A 17,062-nucleotide genomic window follows, 5' to 3' on the forward strand; every position below is an offset into this window, starting at 1 on the left:
TACTATTTTCAACATGAAATCTCATCTTGCTTCCTTTAAACAGTCAAATGTGTCTTTCACTGAGTATCTGTGCCATTGAACACATCAATAAAGGCTCTTTGAGCTGAATCCTGTCAGTCCCTCTGTTTGAAAACCCACCCTGAGTCACGTCTCAGGCATTAAACATATCTTTAGAAATAATCAACTTAGACTGATGGTCTCATCTGCTTTTGTAGCTCATATCACGACATCAACATTCATTTCAAGTGTTTCATAACCAGTTAGAGACGCTCACAGGAACGGTTAAGCAAAATTAAATGCAGATATTTTTGGATTTAAGGGCTTTGCAATGATCCTAAACAAATAAATCCTACACACATTTAAATAATCACATTAGGATTTGTTTTAGTTACAAAAAAGCAGTTGGCCATGGTTATTCTTTAAGAATCAGTCAGAGAAATCCAGTACTAGTATTTATGAGACTCTTGACATCTATAATGAGTGCACATACCAGTCATTTGCAACAGTGATTATATAAAACCAACTGAAGTAGGTTTTGTTTGAGCCTAATGAAAAAATTTGAATACAAGCATCTAGCAAGTTACAAAAACTGAATATTGACTGAATTTATAAATGTTTTCTGACATTGTAGCTTGGCTGCTTTCCATCAAACTAGGCACTCTTGCATTACATTTTAGATCCTCGTGACTTCAGCATCTGTTACATTTTGAGTGGTTGTTGCTTTTTTCTCCTATAGATTTGGTTTCAAGCCTTTTGTATTTATTGAAAGGACAAATAGAGACAGGACTAGAGATATGGGAGGGAAAATAAGGGATGACATGCAGTAAAGGGCTGTGGACTGAAGTCAAACCTAAGTTTCTGATGTTGAGGACTGAGCCTCTGTGCTCCGGCCACAATAAGCTTTCTGGCATTCTGTGAATGGCTGTTGTACCCTTTAATATCAGGTACAATCAACAAAACCAGGTTATAAAAGCATTTGAAATAATGTTTAATCTGTTTTATGGGTTATGTAGATGTTGTAAGCCATTATGGGTAATTGCTTTTGCAGTCAGTATACTGTACTAGTCTGCTGTAACTTGTTTGTACAATACTTCCTTCAGAGAGATACACCTAACAACAGGTGCAGGAGCTTTTCTCTTCTTGTGCACACACATTAAGGTTTTTCAGAGCCACTCTGAACTGGTCCTTAGGACCTGCCACCATCTCCTTGATGAGAACTGTGAAACAAATGTACAAAAAAATTTCAACCACTCAAATTAATTTAATGAAACAAAAAAAAGGCAAGTGGGACCTTGGATGGAAAAAAAACACAATTTAACAAAAAGACAGAAAAGAGCAGACATTTTTTAAAAGCGTATCACAACAGAAGCTGTATGTCCACTGCATGTGTGGCTTTTGCCACTTTTTTTCCACAGACACACATTTACAGCCCACTATTAAAGGTTAATTTAAAGGTTAAACACAACCAGACAAATCAAGGATGTCAGATCATCCTTTCAGATGGAGCAGCATAACTAGATGCCCCTAGATTTTGGAGTTTTAATGGTTTATTCTTTAGATAATTTCAGATTAGTATCTGACAGTATGAGCCCTCTACACAGATTCAATTTACCTGACTCATCGCCCAGCTCTGCTGCTCATTTTTTATTTAAAAACCAGCACTTCATAAGCTTTATTTATCAAACAGAACATCACCCTTTGCTTACCAGACTTCTGGCACACCAGCGTTCCTCCATGGTTATGTAAAAATCATGTTTTTAAAGAAAGTGATTGGCCCCCACCATGAGGGAGAGAAAGGACTGAAAAAACTTAACTTGATCATCTATGCTAAAGTAAATTCACAGACTGTGAATGACAAGTTTGGCCTTTTTGGTCGCATTTCTCTGTGCTTAAATCACTACTCGCCCCCCAACAGTTGTGCACTGCTGCTGCATAATGTCAACTGCAAAGAATCTACGGTGGGAAATTTTAACAGTTCTCATCTTGCCTGTTCATGTCTGCAGGTTGTTCAGGTTCGGTTTGAAATGGGATTGAAAAAGAACGTGGCGTCTCAACCTTGTGGTAAAGCACATTAACATGGCACACGAGTGCATGACGCACAATTGATTGGCATGCTTGCCACCTGTGCTGGAGACAGGGCTGCACATCACCATTTTCTCTCCAGACTTCTGGCACACTAGCTTTCCTCCCTGGTTATGTAAAAATCATGTTTTTAAAGAAAATGATTGGCCCTCACCATGAGGGAGAGAAAAAGGTGAGAGAACTTAATTTGATCAACTAGGCTGAAGTAAATTCACTTTACCAGTGCAGTATGTGAACAACAGACTGTAGTCTCTGTTGACAGACTCACGCTTTACAAAGAAGTCCGTTTGACCAGAGCTTTTGCTCTGCTTTTTTTATAAACTACATTCACTGGTGAATTTTCAGAGTAAGGTTTTTAGTCTAACTAGCCTGTGATATGAGTATGAGCTGCTTCAACTTTTTAAAACTTTATCCCTAACTTTAAATACATTAACATGAATTTTCACTGCAAAGAGAAAGATGTCATTCTCGAAAAATCTCCTCACACCTCCATCTAAAAGTGACTTCCAGTGTCCTTTTACAGCAGTTGCTTCAGGGGATATGTGATTATAGGAAAAACCCTCAATGTTGGCTCCAGTAACTGGTTCTTGACCTCGCTATGGCTCTGTGTCCCAAACATCTGGCCTGCGGATAACAATGCAGCGATAGGGAGAAGTGTATTTGTTGCATCACAACAGAGGCTTATGCAAACATTGATTCTCATCTTGACCTAAAATTTGCATAATTAGAGCTTCTGTACCATATAGCCTAGCTTCCTTGTCAATGCCCTTAGCATGCTCTCCTCGGGCTGGAGATAATTTTGCTGTTTCATTTTGTGTTTTAGCTTGTGTTATGCTGTATCATGAGCTTTCTTATAAATATTCTTGTATATGCAAGATGGATGTTACTGGATGATACTTCTAGAGGGCACACAATTGTAACCTGACACACCAGATAGGCTGTTCATAGATCCATTGCATGTATTTATCCCATTCATTTGAAAAACTCCAATTCCAAGTGTTTGGGAAGGGTAGGACTTTTCAAAAATTTCTCAGACAAAAATTGGACAAACTTTCTGTTATATTTACTGTGGGCCAATCAGCATTGAGACAAAAATGAGGAGGTTGGCATGAGTAGCTCTTGTGACTAACATGAGCTCAGCAGGCTGGTTACATGAATGGTGGAGTTATTAGGTGGATAAAATTCATGCAGTGGCTGGTCAGGACTAACCTGGATTTGTTTCAAACCTCTCATATACAGCATTTGGGAAAGGGCAGAGCCTTTGAAAAAACTCGGGGGGGATTGGATGAATGTTTTGTCTTTACGGGCCAATCAGAGCAACAAAAAAACGTGACTTAGCCGCTACCTAGCTGCAACCCTACTGAAGGAATAAACTTCATAGAGAACTACATAACGCCGCAAACCATGGTGACTGTAGACATGTCAGTACACGACTTTTGTCGTTTTTTTTAAGAAAACAACTCAATGCTGTTCTTTGTTCTTCTTTCAAAGAAGAAATGTCATCAAGTTCTGATATAACTGGCGCTTTAGCAGCATCCACACTAATGTCTTCCACCATATCTGCACTGGCCTCTTCTTGCTGCTTACTTACATCACGACTCTGCCACGCCCTACAGTACTGACCCTTGACGCTGATTGGCCCTGTCACTTTCTGACAGGGCCCAAATGATTCAGACAGGAGCATTGCAAGATGGATTCGCCAGTGAGAAACATGGAAACAGACGTATCCATCTGCTTTGCAAGGCTAGATCAGGACAGGAGAGAAATACAAAACTCCTTCTCTGCCAAATAATGCTTTCAGTGTGGTTCTTTGCTCTTGTTTCAAAAAAGAAATGCTGTATAGATCTCAAAAATAAAACCTAGTGTAGCTACATCTAAACTTACACACTACAGCACAACTATCAAACTCGGGCCGAGGCAGGTCAGGAGAAAAGCAAAAATATCCTTTTAGGCAATGCCGTTCTTTACTCTTCTTTTCATCAAGAAATGTGATTCAGTTCTGTTAAAACTGCCACTACACTATAGCTACATCCCAGCTAATTGCTACACTGGTGGCGACCATTGTGACCAGCTCCCAGTGCAACAACCCCTGCTTGTAGCTATTGCCTTACTCACCTCAAATGACACTTGTTTGTCAGAAAATCTGGCATAATTATTTCAGGGTTGAGCTTTGCTCAAATAGATCTCCCTGATGACAGACATGGACTCCGGCCAATCCATCTGCTTTGCAAGGTTAGGTCTAAACATCAGTTTCTACAACAGAAATATTTATGAGTTTGTCTCCGAAACTTCCACCAGGTATCATTTCTGCTGCTTTGATGAATGTCGCATACACTGCCTCCACTAGTGATGTGTATACTGCATCAAGTGACTGTGTTGCAATAATTTTGGAGGACTTCAACAGCCAATGAGTCAAACCAAAACTGGGGATGCTTGGTAGACATGACGTGTTGGCATACGCATGGTTGACAACAAGTATGTCTCCAGCCTCAAAGGGCAAAACACACCATTATTATAACCACTTTTATCAGGTACCTTATGCAACCCAACTACCAAAATATCTCTTTAAATCACACCATTATGTAAACAAATCTTACTTATAAAACACAAACCAGTTTGCTCCACATTTCTGAGACTACTGAAAAGGGTTGGTAGAGCAGGAAACATTAAACTAGGAGAAGGTTATCCTCTCACTATTCTGCTGCTTTTAAGGGAAACAAGTAGAAAACCATTCCTAGTACAACCATCTACTCTTTACAATCACCACCATCCATGACCAGTTATGATAAATTTGTACAAAAGTTACCTGGGTATAATAAAGTTCATGTGTATGTGCATGGCGCACGTTTAGAATTTCTAATGAATGAAGGTATGTCATCTGCATATAACCAATCATGTATGCTGGTCTAGTGTTGTTCTGATGATTAAACTGTATTAAAACTTAAATCCACATTGTAAGTATTTACAACAGGACTCTAGTTAACTAAGTATTAATTAACTGAGTGTAATTTCCTAGGTTTATCTTGGCAGCACAGTTGCTTAAACTCTTCCAACCGAAAATAGTTGCTGCACACTCTGAATGTTAATGGATGCACTTTAATTCGTCCTTGGCCACAACCACATTTAAAAAAAACTTCACTTCCCACTCCAAATCCACCAGAACAGGAAGTACACGCTGAAAGTCTCATGAATAACTGTTTGAGCATTTGTTGGTTCATGATCTCAGCATGTTGCCACCAATCCCCCTTATAAGTCATTTCCCAGTGTCGTCTAGTTGTAATCTTCACCCTCCACTCTGTGGTTTACAAATCAAATCAGAACATGTCCGTGCACGTGTACAAACACGGTGTCTGGTCGTGTGAGGACACGTTTGCAGTCGGCATTGATTTAAAATAAGGTCACTTCTGTTTTTCAGTTTGAGGAAACATTATTTCTCTCCTCGCTCTCCCTGTCACGGTTTCTCTGCTCATGTATGTGGCTTATGGGAACGATGAGGTGGCTGGAGAAGACCCAATTTTCTTCTGCTTCTTTATCACGCCTCCCTTAACAATCTTCCTCTCCCTTTGGTCTGATCTGTCACCTTTTTGTGTTACATTTACCGATGTCATAAACTGTCTTGTCCTGAATCGTCTACATCGACTGCATTTCATAATGTTTTATCTTTCCATCTGCAATTTTGTTCTTTTTCCGCATAATTTATTCCCAAGCATTCAATCTGTAGCAGCTGCTCTCGCTCATTTGCCTCCATATCTGCCTCTCTCTTTATGCAACATTTGCTTAATCCCATTTTAAACAGTCTTTATATCATCCACACTGAAATCGAAAGGCAAACAAATGCTCTCTTTTCATTTGACTGATGTTGGCAACGGTTGGAATCTACTTTTGTCTGATAAAATCTCCTCCAAAGGAAAATTACAGCAGAGATGCAACTTGGAAAATTAATTACAGAAGCATTAAATAAATCAGATTTAAGTGAGTGAATAATGTTTGATTGTGAGACGAGATTGAGCTTTGGCTTTGAAAGGCAGGAGTGTTTTTGTATTAATGAAGTAAAGATTAGATTGTGCTGTCGCTCTTGGAGCTGTATACATTCTTTTGCACCATAGAAGAAATCAGTGTAGATAAATAGACACAGGACGCCTCCAGGGCTCAGAAAAGATCCTGTTCTGTGTACACTTGACTCTGACTCCTCACTATGTGAGTGTGGGGAAGTTTTTCTCCTGCATGAAATATAAGCTGTAGGAGTGTTTGGATCTTAAGTGAAAGTTGCTTTGAATCCTAAAATGCCTCGCACAGGCTTAAAAATTCTTCCCTCCTGCTTGACCTTGAATGAGCCCAGTGCTACCCCTAAAATTTCTCAGACTGGTTTCAAATAATAAACTGTATGTTTTTTCAAGAAGACACATTTTTACAGTAATCAAGTCTGCATCTCATGGGAGAATGCTAACATACTTCTACATATCAGCTTGAATTAAGTGTTTTACAAGGCTGAATTTTTACATTCATGGTGGTACAACCTACAGCCTACTCATTCCTGAATTACTCGTCTCTGCACTGCACAGTAAATCCTGAATCAGTGAGTGTGGAACCCAGAGAAATGTATTTATGGACGATTTAGTACAAATAGGTAACGCCCTTTCACATCTATATTTTTTTCTTGTATGTTATCTGGCTGAACGATGTTGATAATTGTGCTGGATTTTATTTCATTGATGAATATTGTGATATGAGAAAAAGAGGAAGTTATTTCAGTAAACACAATGGGTTTCTTAAAGGTGCAGTGCGTAAAGTTGGGTATTATTAGCAACATCTACAGCTCAAAACACACTGGCCTAATGTCTGTGGATGCACCTTGCCGCAGCACCTTAGGCCAATCCTCCATCCCTGACACCACCAGCTGCGGCTGTTTTGTCCATCTCAGCTGCTGTAGTAGCAGCTCTGTTTGAAAGCAAAAGAAACTAGAAAAGCACTCAGAGAGCGCAGACCTCCGCCATTAGCCTTATCTCCCAATAGTGAAGAATCCTTCAAAAAATTCCTGGATCCGTCCCCATGTGCCCCCCACCACAGCTTTTGCCGACTACTCCCTCCTCAGTGGGGTGGAAACATGGTGAGGCAAAGCATTGGCTTCGCTGCGGGTGGACTGTCATGGTGGAAGCATTGCCTGCTGGTGCCAACAGATACACTGACAGTCTCACCCATGGTCTCACTGGGCGACTGGAAGTCATGGCAGAGGGTGAATATTCCTCTATTCCTCCCAGCATTGCGAGTATTCTCGCTACAGTTCACTGTCTTTCTCTCTGTTACGCTCCAACTCATCTCCTCGACTGGGCATGCATCTTTAAAACTCTATAAACTCCAAGTCTTCGAATAGAAACACACAAAAAAATGCTGCTGGGATTGAAGTTACTCATGTCCGCCATCTCCTGGTGTAAAGTGGTAACAGCGCAGACCTCCGCCATTAGCCCTATCTCCCAATAGTAAAGAATCCTTTAAAAAAATTCCTGGATCCAGACGGTGATCCGGATCAGACCCAAAATCTAATCAGTTCTTCCTTATGCAATTTCTGACATTTCCTGAAAATTTCCTGAAAATCCATCCATGACTTTTTGAGTTATGTTGCTAACAAACTAACAAACAAATGAACAAACAAACTAACAAACCCACCGAATCACATAACCTCCTTGGCGGAGGTAATTAAGCGCCATTTTTTGTTCTAAGTGTAGAATAAACAGGAGGCCCAAGCTGCAGGCTGCATCCCATGGCTCCTATTGTTTTTTCACTGACTCTGAGACAGGGAGGCGATCACCAAGTGGGCTTTCGTCTCTGGTATCAAGCGCCTGGCCATGCAGGCTGGAGGGGGGTTTAACCCTTGACACATTGCTGTCAGGGTGTGTTGGGGATGATGATTGAGCGATGTCAAATGAAGCCAGTGTGTTTTGGGCTAGATTGTGATGCTCACCAAGTGAGCATCATGATTGTAAACTTTTCCTTGACCAGAACAAAAAACAAGATAAAATTAACAAAAAAAAGAAACAGTGGAATTAGAAAAAATGCATATGTTATTTGGTCACTTCTGTACCGTGGAAACATGCAAGATGCAAATTTACAAGATGGCAGACTCCATGAAGGGGGCTCCTCCTATGTATAAATAAAGGGCTTCAATTAAGTTAATTATAATTAGCACATGTATGAATATTCAGGTGATTAAACATTTGTTTAAATAGGCCTTTTTATCTATTCAATGGATCATTTTTACAAAGTTTGTTTCACTGAATTCTGTCTGGCATCAGTAGGGCAACAGGTAGTTTTTGACTATCTTGATTTGGACTTAAAGCCTTTCTTTCTTTCTTTCTTTTTTCTTTCTTTCTTTCTAAAGCACAGTTCTTTTTTAAAAAAGAACACACATATGTGGTGTAAAGTGGTGTTTAAGTGGTGTGGTAGAAGGCCTTTAGTGGCTTTTATAAAATTCACAACCAGAAAACACAAAGAGAGCAAAATCAAAAATGACTCTATATCAGACATACTGTATGATATAACATGCAGAAATGTAACTTAGTTGAAATAAATGTTAAAAACATATATTTACTGAATAATCAATAGATAGATAGATAGATAGATAGAGTACATATATAACTCGTTATATATATAACCTGATATTAAGCAGTACCAATACTCAAGAGAGAAACCTTTCACTTATAAAAGCAGCAGTATATATTATTCTTACATGACTATAAATAGAGCTAATGAGCTCAAAAACATAATGTATATGTCAGTTATAACCTTCTTGAAGTAACTTATTTTAACAGCACGATTTAGATTTTCTTATAGTAACTTATTTTTCTATTTTATGGGCTACACTTTATAAAATGTTTAGGCTGCTTTAATTTGTGCATTAATCTGTGCAATATTTACTTGTTGTTTGTGCAAATGCTGAAACAACGATCAACATTTTAAGAACAGGCCGTCAGGTTATTGAGGAAAACAGTAATGAAGGGGACCTGCTTTAGAAAGTAGGCTCACAAAGTAAATTCAAATAAATTACACTTGCATTCAAACCAAATACAGACGTTATTTCAATCCTGTGTCTATGACTTATAGAGTTACCTGTGGCTTTGGCTCAAAAACTGTCCTGCACCTTTAAAAGGAAAGTGAGCGCTGCAGATTAAACATGGGTCTGACGTCAGTCAGTTTTTTACAACTTTGAGATGAAAAGTTTCTGGAAAGTAATACCACAAAGCACAAGATTATTTCTGCCATTCTCTCTGGTTTGATACAGAAATAAGGACTTACAGCATCTATGCTCGTGCTTGGCGCTACTGCTGCTGAGAGTCTGTATGTGCCTGTTTGCTACATCTGCATGGTCGCAACAGTTACATGACACGGAAAGCAGTGCAACAGCTGACTCTCGGTGGAACAAGTGGAAGAGGAGGTTTTTGGATGTTTTGATAATATTAATACTTTTTTGAAGGACTCAATACCAAATGAGTGCTTTGTGAATATCACTAAATCGATACCGTGGTATGGAGACACCCACCAACGGTTGGCCAACTCAGTGATGCTGTATGTGAAGAAAAATGCCAGAGTTTTAAGAACCAACAGACTTTCCGAAGCAAAGAAAAGAATTAGCTAAAATACTTCAAAGAGAGAAGTGAATCAACTTTAGGGTGACTATCTGACTGAACATCAGTCCCAGTTTCACCAGGAGGGGAGGGCAGGTGAGAAGGAGAACTTGTGCACTAAGGGAGTTACATTTTGGTCTGAAAGGCTGGTGCTGAGGTAAACTACATGATATAACTGAAACAAATGTTGAGAAATGACTGAAGCTCACTCTTCCATTCTTCCTCCAGACCCTCGCTTGCCTACTCAGCAACCTGACAAGAACCCTCCTCCACAGCCAGTCAAAGCTGGCAAGGGCAAATGCCAGCAGCTAATGGATGGCAAAATTATATGAAATTGTCCAGTTCTTATCAAAACTAATAACTATTATCGTGAATTATGTTGCTATTTTTAAGGCCTTGGTTCAGCTCGGTAAGTGGAGCAAAGTCCTTGCTGCACTGAGCGCTGGTTGAACTCCAGGTATTTGATTAGTTGGCGCCCACTCTCTCCTCCTTACATGTGTCTTTTCAGCTGTCCTATCAAATAAATCCATAAGGCCAAAAAAAAAAAACCCTCAAGAAAATAGATGTCTTCTTTCATCTTTTTAAATCAAACAAGACCTGGAGGCCTTCAGGCCATTCTCCCAGCATCATGCACTGGGTAGCATTCACCATGTCAAGGCTCAGACGTATTAAAGCTAGACTAAAGGACTTGAGGGATCTTTTTTTTTCATACTTTAAGATCAGAAGCAGCTGTCAGTTTTGGAGGTTTATTCTGAAAACAACTGCATTGATGGCCTCTTTTCAGGGCAATGAAATTATTAACAGTTTTGTGCAAGACCTTGCTCATATATCTCTGTCTCCAAATCCAAAACACAGCCACTGCTTTGTACTGAAGATAGAGTGCCTGTGCAAGGCTCCACAGAGCCCAGAAATATGGCTGAGCTTAATTTAGAGAAACAAGGGTTTACATAATCCCACACATCCTTTCCAATCTCAGCCTTCAAGGAATGGGAAGACATGAAGAATTGTCCTAAAAGAGAGGTATATCCCTCCAGAAGAGGGCATGTGTTTATAATGCACAATAATATCATAATTCTCATGTTAAATACAACATTTCTTACATAAACAAATATCTGTTTTTTCACTCAAAATAGTAGTTTTACTCTGGACTTAATTGGACTTAATCTGGGGTCAACTATCCACCCTTTAGTGTATTTTTAATTTAAAGTCTTCACCCAAAAAACCACAGACTATAATGGAGAATCAGTCCAGCAGTGCTTGATGAAGACACATTACCATGAGATAGAGTCTACCTTAAAACACTGACCAATAGCAGAGAGTTTGTATGTTTCATTAATGTGTGTCAGCTTTTAGAGCAACCTTTGCTGATTGCTTTGTTTGGCCTCCTGCCCAAACAGTGAAAATGAGCGGGATAATGGAGCTTTATTGCTCACTGTTTAGCCAGTGATAAGTGTTAGTTTGTTTAATGGCTCTATTTATCTCTAATTTAATTACTGACACCATTTTAGACAGAGGTACAGTCGAGGTGCTGCTCCGCTTTATTTCCTTTTGCTTTGGGTTCAAGGGCTCAAAAACTCACAATTTAAGCTGAAACTAAGAGAATATTATTTTATAAATGCTTAACGAAAGTTACAGAGGGCAAGGACAATTCTCACTCTTCCAAGAGGAAATTGTTTTTCATTTGTGCCTTTAATAAAAGACTGTTATTCTTAAATACTAATCTTTGAAGATGTCCCTGATGCTTATTTTTTGTTTTTTCTTATCGAACTACATGGACAAAAGTATTTGGCCACAATTGCTAATTTTTTATTCATGTGTTTCAATCAGACCCGTTTCCACAGGTGTATAAAAATCAAACACCTAGCCATTTGTGATGCAAAATAAGTTGTTCTGAAGAGCTCAGTCACTTTAAGCGTACTACTGGGATGACTGCCACCTTTCTAATAACACATTGTCTGCTGGACATTCCACAGTCAACTGTATGTGGTATTTTTAGAAAGTGGAAGTGTTTAGGAACAACAGCAACTCAGCCATAAAGCGGAAGACCGTAAATCACAGAGCAGGGTCAACAACTGCAGCTGATTCCATAGCTGAAGAGCTCTGAACTTTCACTTTCATTAATGTAAGCACAGAAACTGTGAGGAGCTTCAAAAATGGGTTTCCATGGCAGAGCAGCTGCATGCAAGCCTTACATGACCAAGTCTAATGCTAAGCATCAGATGGGGTGGTGTAGAGCACACTGGCACCGGACTATAGAGAAGTGGAAATGTTTTCTGTGGAGTGACAAATGTCAGTCATATGGGTGAGTCTGGGTTTGATGGATTCTGGGAGAACATTACCTGTCTGGCTGCATTGTAACAACTGTGAAGTTTGGTGGAGAAGGGATAATGGTGTGTGGCTGTTTTCAGGGTTTATCTCCAGTGAAGGGCAATCTTAAAGGGGACATAATGTGCAAAAATCACATTTTCAGGCTTTTCTAACAAAAATATGGTCTGTCCACAATCCCCCTGAGAATCAGAACAACCCCTCCCCCTTTCTCCATCTTTCAGAAAATGTGCTGAAACAGGCCGTTCTCAGATTTTCCCCTTATGATGTCATGTGGGCAGTTAGCACCGCCCCCAGGTTCAGTTGGCCCTCCCTGCTTGGAAGAAAGTTCCACCTCAGCTGCCAGCTGAGAGGAGGATCAGGAGAGCCATATCCATTTCCTGAGAGGGGCGGAGACAGGGGTCAGTAACATTTAAAGCCACAGACACAGAAATGTTCTGTGCAGGGCTGAAACAGAGTTTATTTAAACATACAAAATTCTAATACTGGAGTGTTTTTCAGACTTCACAGGCATGTTTTGGGGACCTCTGAGAACAATACAAACTAGTCTTCAAAGGGTAAAATATGTGACCTTTAATGCTTCAGCATACAAAGACATCCTGGATAATGCTATGCTTCTATCTTTGTGGCAACAGTTTGGGGGAGGCTGTTTTCTATTCCAGCATGACTGTGTCTTAGTGCACAAAGCAAGGATTACAAAAACATGATTTAATGAGTTCAGTGTGGAAGAACTTGACTCTACAGAATGACTGGAGTGGGGATCTTGTGGAAAATCTTGTGGAAAGCCTTTCAAGAAGAGTGGAAGCTCTAATAGCTGCAAAGGGGGTCCAACTCCATAACAAAGTCCATTTATCTGAATACAATATCATTATATTGTTGTTGGTGTACTAAATACTTTTGTACATGTATTTTGTACTATCAGTAGTGACGGTTAGAGTTGGTCTATCCAGTGTTGTTTTAAAGCACCTGTGATAGCCGATACTATCTGTAGTGTATTGACATTCAATTAAAAAAGGATGAAACAAAATGGTAAACATCTCCTGAATTGAAATTCTTAAATAAACACAATGAAAAAAGATAAATAAATATATGCATCCTGGAGCAATGTATCATTTATGATTCATCAAGTGTGCTGTTACATAGTTGTTAAAGAACAACAGGTGTAGGGATCATTTGAGCTAAAATAGCTTATGGGAGCCAGTAACAGACTGCAGACTGGTTTAAAACACACAGGAAGGGACTTTTGAACAAGGTTTGAATACTTTAAATACACCATTGAAATCAGGTTCTTCTACTTCCAGCTTTAAAATGTAAAGCATCCATAATGGCTTAAACCTTCAAAAACATCACATGAAGTCTCAGTTTCAAAGTGCCCTCTAGCTAGTTCTTACTGCATGTAACTTCTCCTCCTCTTGTGTTTTGTTGTATGTTGTATTACCGCCACATAAACTGGGTTGGTAACACTGTGTGAAAGCAGTGTGTGTTCGCCTTATTTCTCCATTCAGACATATTCATAGTGTGACTGGTGGTTCAGGATGAATACAAAATCTGTTACAGCCCCACTTAGCATTGTATGAAGATATTCCCACAACCCCAAAGACTCCTCAAGCAATCTGGAGGAAAACATTTACATGCTTTATGACAAATTAAAGGTCATGACTGTGTTTAAATTTCACACATTCACAATCTCTTTTAGCAAACACCAATGCTTAATTTGATCAAACAATTTCACACATCCTGAAGAACAAACTGGTGGGCAGGAGACATAAAGATGCAGTTTCATTACATGCAAGGAGATTGCACCATTCACATGCTATGCTGGCTGTATCTCAGCTCCATTAAATTGCATCCATGCATCTTTCACGTGAGTCTTTCCCTGGAGTCTTAGTCCCTCTTTAGGGACATGTGGGAACAAAGTGAAGGAGAGAGGAAGGGGGAAATATGTTTAAGAGCATGAGTGACCTCTCCTTGATTTGCAATGACAGCATCAGCTGATCATCAATCAACTTTAAGATTTTATTTGAGTGTTTTTTAAATGTCTCAAATCGCATATATCTGTAAGAATACTGTAAGCACTTAGATGTAGTCAGAGGTGGAAAATCACTAAATACATTTACTCAAGTTAAAAACAGATGTTATCTGTTCAAAGCACTGCGATTTAAATCTGTTATTTAACTCTGCTAATGTTTTAAAAATGAATTTAAGTCCCTTTTACTGCAGCATCCAGGCTGCAGGCCCACTAAACATCATGTCATCATTCATGCTGAAGGGGAAAGATGACCATAAACTTCAATGCTAAAAAACTGTTGTGTGCCTTCTGCACTACAAATCTAAATCTTTTATATTTCAGTTTTATGTTAAATAAACCAATAACCTTAAAAAACTTTTCAAGATGGATTTGCCAGACTCCAGAGATTTGCCAGACTCCAGAGAATGAGGCAGCATCTGTGGGCAGGGTTTATTTGTGCTTTTTGCAATGGCTGCCTTCAATGTGGTGATTAACCCAGACACAGCTTTAGCACAGTTTAACTAGAACTAAACCACGTTTCTGTATGGAATAAGAAATAAAACAACTGTAAAAGCTCTACATGATGGGAGAGATGTCTACACTCTGCTGCCAACCTGCTTCTGCATGAGTATGTGATAGTTGCAGGGAAAAGGGTCAGTTGTTGTGTGAGTGGCTCAGATGTAGCCAGAGGCAGTTTTGCCAGAACGGAACATTTCTTTATCAACACACGGCAGAGAGCAACATTAGCTGCATTTCCATTGCAGTTTTTTGCAAAATGAAAGCGATATGTCTTAAATTTCAACTAAGTAAAATTGCACTTTGAATGTGTTTCCACTGAAGGGAGTTGTAGGCATGAGCCTCACAATTCTCGTAAAATCTCATCTTGCGAGACTCTGCTGCAGAGGAAGCTGGACATTTAAAACCTGTTGTGTGACAGTATGGTTATGATTACATCTACAGCGGTTGCCTTGACAATTTTTGAACAAAAGACAGAGACAATGGATGATAGTTCAGAGGCAGAGCCTGTATGTATGGCAAAAGCCACGTATAAGGGTATAAGTATGATGTCAAGAAAAGTCTCGTCTCCTCTTCTGTCCACACGTACCACGCCATGTTGTCTCGGAGTGACTGGTCACTTGACGCTGCGCGTTACAACCTGTAAATGCAGAAAAAGTGTTTCCGTTGCACTGTTGTGATATATTTCTATATTGAAACGTCCAAAAAACCTCCTCATGAGAGTGTAAAAACTTTTTAGCGATATTTGAGAGGTTTTCGAAATTCAGGTGTTTCCATTACCAGTTTTTTATTGCACTATTTAGATTTTGCATATTTCTAATGGAAACAGTAATGGAAACGCCGTTACTGAAAGCCTTTCATGGTGGAAAAGATGTTTTCGCTCTTTTCCCAGTCTGCTTTGGCGTAGGTTTGCAATTGTTTTGGTGGGGGTTTGTCGGTGTATCCACCTTTGGCTGCTGCCAAAGTAGCTGTTGGCTTGGATGTAGCTGTAGGAAAGTGGCAGTTAAATCACACATTTCTTTTCAAAACAAGAGCAAAGAGCCACACCGAAAACTTGTCTTGGCAGAGACGACGTTCTTGCGCATCTACTGACTGGCCTTGGCATCAATTTTGTTCACGGTGAGGCTCCGCCATTAAAAATCTATGGTTCTCTTGAGCCTGTCAGTGCAAGAGTAGTTCATGCATAAAACCAAATTTTGTCTTGTCGCTCCGGTTGGCCCATCATAAATGTGACATTCCTCCAATCCCCTTCAGATAATTTTTTGGAAAGTCCTGCCCTTCTCAAACATTTCCTATGGGAGCTTTCCCAGATGAATGTAAAATATATTCATACAATGGATATTTGAAACTCTTTAATTCATGACTGAATGCAGGACATTGCAGCTTGTTAAAGTTAGCATCTGAGTTGACAACCCAAGTGGTTGCAGTGTTGCAGGCTCTGAAAAAGGATTCTTTCCAGTGACCCTAACCTTGGAAAGGATACGCCCATTTCCGTGTTTCTCAATGGTGAATCCATCTTGCAAAGCTCCCATCTGAAAAGTGACAGGACCAAGCAGCGACGAGGGGCAGTACATTCGGGCGCAGCGGAGTCGCAACGTAACCAAGCAGCAACAAGAGGCTGGTGCAATAATGGCGGAAGACATTAACGTGGAAGCTGCTAAAGTGTCAGTTATATCAGAACTTGATGGCATTTCTTCATTAAAAGAAGAACAAAGAACAGCATTTAGTTGTTTTCTTTTGAAAAACAACAAAAGTCGTGTACTGACGTGTGTCTATGGAGTTTACTCCTTCGCTATGAGTGGTTTACGCCTGGTTGTGATCTGTTGAGCCCTCCTGCTGTTGTGGGGAAGCTTCCTTAAGAGTCTTTTGGCCTGGCTGGATTCTGCTCCTTACATTATTGTGAATCATTTTGGGGTTTTGATTTGCCAAGTGGCTCGATATGCTACTCGTATTCCCCATCCAGTGTACCACCACAGTCGGGCAGTGTCTGCAAATCGTTTTTGTTAGTCCATCACCTTTTCTCCTTTCTCATGTCTTGACACAAGGAAATCAAAACACTTCCACACGACTGATCAAAAACGTTGTCACTCAGTTCTCCCTCGCCACTTGTAGCATCCACCATTTTATCGCTGTTAGATCAGGCCAGTGAGTGGAGCGCAAATAGAGCCAAAAGTAACTGTAGTTCCCATTCCCCTTCACTCTGCTCCGCTAAAGTAACTCTTCTTTTTGACCTGCAGACCTATCATTTGAAACCATGCCATATCCACGACAGTACTGAGACACTTCTGTCACCCCAAAATTTAAAATACTGTTACATTTCTAATTCTCAGTTATAGCTCCTCAGATCTTCCTCCTCTCTTGATCCTCTCCTCTGTTCATCAATAAAAGCTTGAGTTAATCCCTAAACTGGCGGGTTAGGAATTACTTCTGATTCAACTGAGAAGCAATGAACAAAGACACAGAATTAAAGAGAACTGAGATGCAGGCAGGGAAAATTAGACACTGGTTACAG

At 39.8% G+C, this 17,062-nt stretch overlaps 1 protein-coding gene across 1 annotated transcript in view; it reads right to left on the minus strand.

Moving 5' to 3' along the window:
- The window catches only part of flrt1a (fibronectin leucine rich transmembrane protein 1a), a 104,154-nt gene that overhangs the window by 23,550 nt on the left and 63,542 nt on the right, over positions 1 to 17,062 (minus strand). The window lies entirely within an intron of this gene.

Source organism: Cheilinus undulatus, linkage group 12, assembly GCF_018320785.1.
Source record: "Cheilinus undulatus linkage group 12, ASM1832078v1, whole genome shotgun sequence".
In the NCBI taxonomy this organism is placed as follows: domain Eukaryota; kingdom Metazoa; phylum Chordata; class Actinopteri; order Labriformes; family Labridae; genus Cheilinus; species Cheilinus undulatus.